The sequence below is a fragment of the Orycteropus afer genome, unplaced genomic scaffold (genome assembly GCF_000298275.1).
Source record: "Orycteropus afer afer isolate SDZICR_OR568_19922 unplaced genomic scaffold, OryAfe1.0 scaffold00005, whole genome shotgun sequence".
In the NCBI taxonomy this organism is placed as follows: domain Eukaryota; kingdom Metazoa; phylum Chordata; class Mammalia; order Tubulidentata; family Orycteropodidae; genus Orycteropus; species Orycteropus afer.
In genome coordinates this window covers 31,982,958-31,988,132 of record NW_006921592.1, presented here as the reverse complement: position 1 = coordinate 31,988,132, position 5,175 = coordinate 31,982,958, and positions in this window count along the sequence as shown.

Genomic DNA, 5,175 nt, shown 5'->3' with positions numbered 1-5,175 from the left:
ACAAACTGCGATACGCAGATGACACAATCTTGCTTGCTAAAAGTGAAGAGAATTAGAAGTGAAAAATACTGAATATAGCATGGACTGCCGGAAGAGCAAACAAATATGTCTTGGAGGAAATACAGCTGGAATATTCCTTAGAAGCGAGAATGGTTAAGCTTAGTCTCTCATGCTTCAGACATGTTATGAGGAGGGCCTAGTCCCTGGAGAAGGACATTATGCTAAGTAAAGTAGAGGGTCAGCACAAAAGAGGAAGACCCTCAACAAGGTGGATTGACACAGTGGTTTCAACAATGCACTCAAACTTAGCAACAATTGAGAGGATGATACAGGACCAGGCAGTGTTTTGTTCTATTATACATAGGGTCACTATGAATTGGAACCTGCTCAATGGCACCTAACAATATCGTAAGTCAGAATCAACTCAACAGCACCTGACAATAATACAGCATACACCAGGGAGACCTCAGTGAAATGGGCTGGCACAGTGGCTGCAACAATGGAACTCAAACATACCAATGATAAGAACCAGGCAAGGTTTCATTCTATTATACAGAAACCAACTCCATGGCAACTAACAATTAATATGTACTAGCCATTGAGCTAGATACCATAAATACAAGAATGACCCTTAATGAGATGGTTTGACATGGTGGCTACAACACTGGGCTCAAACATAGCAAGATTATGAGGATGGCACAGGATCCAGCAGTGTTTCACTTTGTTGTACATGAGGTTACTAGGATTGAGAACCGACTTGACAGTACCTAACAACAGCAGCCACATGTTAGTTGACTCCACTATGACTCATGATGATCCTACATAGACCAGAACAAAATGTTGGCCAGCTCTGCACCATCTTCTTGATCACTGATATGCTTGAGTCTATTGCTGTGTCAATTGTGTGCCTCCATCTCATTGAGGGTTTCCTTCATTTTCACTGACCTTCTACTTTACCAAACAGGATGTCCTTTTCCAGCAATTGGTCTTTTGTGATCATGTGTCCCAAGATAAATGAGCCAATGTCTCACCATCCTCACTTCTCAGGAGCATTCTGGTTGTACATTTGGCTGCTGTGTACTTAACAATCTGACTGAAAAGAGACTTGGTTACACAAAGGTTGAGCGTTTGGCTGCTAACTGAAAGTTTGGCAGTTCAAACCCACCCAAAGGCTCCATAGGAGAAAAGACCTGGTGATGTGCTCTGGTAAAGATTACAGCCTAGGAAACCCTGTGGGGTAGTTGTAGTCCGTTTCTTAGGGTCACTGAGTCAACATTGACCTAACGGCACCAAACAACAACAACTAACAATCTGACTGAGGAATAATTTAAAATTTTATTTTGTTTCAATTAAATATAGCATTTGTAAGGACATTTTTGTTATTTAATCTTATAATTGAAATTTATATGCAAGCAAAAAGCGATACAATTTTTTTTATTATTGTAGTTTCAATTTCAGTTCCAAAAGCTATGGTTGAACCACAAGAGCATCATTAGCTTTTAGCAATATTATTTCAAAGGGCTTGAGCATATCTGGTCTTGACTAGAAAAACTTGGCTGCTCCCAATGTGTGGGTCCTCACCCTGGGCAGCCCATGTCTCTGGCCATGTCCTCTAGCTTGGGCAATGGATGGAATCTCTGACCTTCCTCTGAACACCACCATCCCCCACCTGAATGGTGGGATTGAGCCTTTACTCTCCTTTCAGTCAAGAACACTTCCCTGTTCCAGTCTTACCTGGCAAGGGGAGGGCAGGAACACCAAAACCAAACTCACTGCCATCAAGTCAGATCTGACTCATAACGACCCCTCTTTGGGTTTCCAAGGCAGTATCACTACGGAAGAAGATTGCCCAACTTTCCTTCTGGGGAGTGGCTAGTATAGTGTACGTCCCAATCCACAAATATTTTCTGGTGATTAATAACCTTATAGATTTGAGGAAGGCAGGAAGTCCTAGTAATGACTATTTCTGAACATGAAAAATGTTGTTGTCTTTGTTATTGTGTTGTTGTTATGTGCCATCAAGTCGGACACGACTCATAGCTACCTGTCCTTGGGTTTCCTAGGTGGTATCACTATGGGAGTAGATGGCCCAACGTTCCTTCCTAGGAGTGGCTGGTGGGTTTGAACCGCCAGCCTTCTAGTTAGCAGTCAAGTGCCTTAGGCGCTATGCTACCAGAGCTCCTTGAAAAATGATAGGGAAAGTAAACTGTTCATATACATTAATGTGTACAAGGCAATGTCTTGGCCTTTGGGAGTGTTAAGTCCAAACATAGAGTCTCAGCAATTCAAAGGGACGTGGCCTAATGTCCAGTGAGGAAGCAGTGCTCCTGGCCTCTCCACTCTTCCTTTTGACTGCAGGTCATCTGGGTGCTGGGTAGCAAGACTCTTTCCTTCCCAACTGTGGAGCCGGTCACCTCCAAGATCAGAGCCCAGTTCTCTGCACCAGAGAAATAGAAGGCTTGGCTCTGCTCACAGTTCCTGAATCTTTAAGCTGCATTTGCCAGTTGGTAATGCTATTATGTCATCTGTCACCATCAGGCCCTGGAGGTTAAGTCTACAATCTAATTAAAGCTAAACTCTTCATGTCTAAAATTTAGGGGTTGTTTTGCTTCCAAGTATGCATGAAGTTACACAGCACAGGGAAATGAAAGATATTCCTTCCATAAACCCAGCGCCCTCGAGTCCATTCCAACCCATAGAGAGCCTATTGAAAACAAAACCAAAAACAAACCCACTGCTATCAGGTCAATTCTGACTCATAGCAACCACCATTGGGTTTCCAAGTCCATAAATCTTTAAAGAAGTAGATTGCCTCATCTTCTTTCTGCAGAGCAGCTGTTGGGTTTGAACCACTGACCAACAGTAGTCAGCACTTGGTCAGCAGACATTTGGTCAGCCAAATGCATTATCCACTATGCCACCAGAGGGTAAAATTGCCATATAGGAAATCCAAGGCTGTAATCTTTACAGAAACAGAGTGCCACATCTTTCTCCCACGGAAGGCTGGTGGGTCTGAACCACTGATCTTTAGGTTACCAACCAAGCATCTTAATCACTACACCAACAGGGCTCCTTACCATACACAGATTTAAACTGGTGACACATGTAGCATGATTTGCCCATCATTGTCTCTCTACCTAAATGGCTTATGGTACTTTAAGCTTCTTTTTTGTTTATCATCATCGGCTGGACATCTAACAAATTGCTGCATTCAAACCACCAAAACCATGATGTCACACTGTAATTTTATCAGAGACAAGGTCACCCCATTTATTTAATTAAACAGAATAGGAGAAGGAAGAAAGAGCAGTTTCTTGTGTCTTTCCCTTAGAGCAGTGGCTCTCTGGCTGTGTATTCAACTCACTCAGGAAGATTCAAAAACTCCTGGGGGTCAGACCACACTCCAGGGAAGTTTGGCCTGAATCTCATGGGCGGGACCCAGGCCTCATGATTCCTTTTTCAATAAGCCTTTTATTTAAAAATAGTTTTAGGTTTACAGAAAAATTATGAAGATAGACCACAAATTCCCGTATAGTTTCGCATATCACATTTAGGTCTTTGATCCATTTTAAGTTTGTTTTTGTGAAAAGTGTGAAGTCTTTCTTGGTTCATTTTTTTTTTTTTTTTTGCATATGCATGTCCAGTTGTTCCCGCACCATTTATAGAAAATACTATTCCCTCCCGCCCTTTTTTAATTGAATTACTTTTGCTCTTTTGTCAAAGATCAGTTGACTATCTTGGTCTGGGTTTATTTCTGGGCTTTCTATTCTGTTCCATTGATTTTGTGTACCTATCTTCTCACCGGTGTCAACCTGTCTTGAGTACTGAAGCTTTAGAGTAAGTCTTGATGTTGGGTAAGGAACCCTTGTGATACCTTGGGTACGCACACAGTTGCTAACTGATAGGTTGTCATTCAAACCTATCCAGAAGTGCCTTGAAAGACAGGCCTGGTGATCTGCATCTGAAAGGTTCACATAGCCTTGATAACCCTGTGCAGCAGTTCTACTTTGCACACGTAAGGTCTCCATGAGTTGGAATTGACTCAACAGCAACCAATATCATTCTAATTAGACATGACTATGCTGTACAGTTAGGGTTCAAGAACCAATGGTATTGAAGGTAGAAATCCAAGCTGCACTGAAGGCATTAACAAAAAACAAGGCTCTAGAAATTGACAGAAAGCCCATTGAGATATTTCAACAAATGGATGTAGTGCTAGAGGCACTCACTTGTTTATGCCAAGAAATTTAGAAGACAGCTACCTGGTCAACTGACCAGAAGAGATACATATTTACATCCATTCCAAAGAAAGGTGATCCAACAGAATGTAGAAACTCTCGAACAATGTTATTAATATCACACCTGAGTCAAAAACAGTTGCAGCAGTACAGTTGACAGGGAGGATTCAGAAGAGGGTGTGAAATGAGGGATATCATTGTTTCAGATGGATCTTGGCTGAAAACAAAGACTACCAGAAAGAAAGATGTTTACCTGTGTTTTATTGACTATGCAAAGGCATCTGACTGTGTGGATCATAAAAAAACATTATAGATAGCATTGCAAAGAATGGGAATTCCAGAACACTTAATTGTGCTCATGAGGAAATTGTACATAGACCAAAAGACAGTTGTTTGAACAGAACAGGAGCATACTGAATGGTTTAAAATCAGTAAAAATGTGTGTCAAGGTTGTATCCTTTCACCAGATTTATTCAATCTGTATAATGAGCAAATAATGCAAGAAAATGGACTATATGAAGAAGAATGCGGGATCAGGATTGGAGGAAGACTCTTGAACAGCCCGCAATATGCAGATGACACAACCTTCCTTGCTGAAAGTGAAGATGACTTGGAGCACTTACTGATGAAGGTCAAAGTACAATCTTCAGTATGGATTAGACTTCAACATAAAGAAAACAAAAATCTTTACAACTGGACCAATAAACAACATAATGATAAATGGAGAAAAGATGGAAGTTGTCAAGGAGTTCATTTTACTTGGCTCTACACTAAACACCCAAGGAAGCACCACTCAAGAAATCAGATGTCATATTGCATGGGGCGGGAGCTCTGGTAGTATAGTGACTAAGACATTTGCCTGCTAACCAGACGGCTGGCGGTTCAAACCCACCAGCCACTCCTCAGAAGGAAGGTTGGGCAATCCTACTTCCGTAGT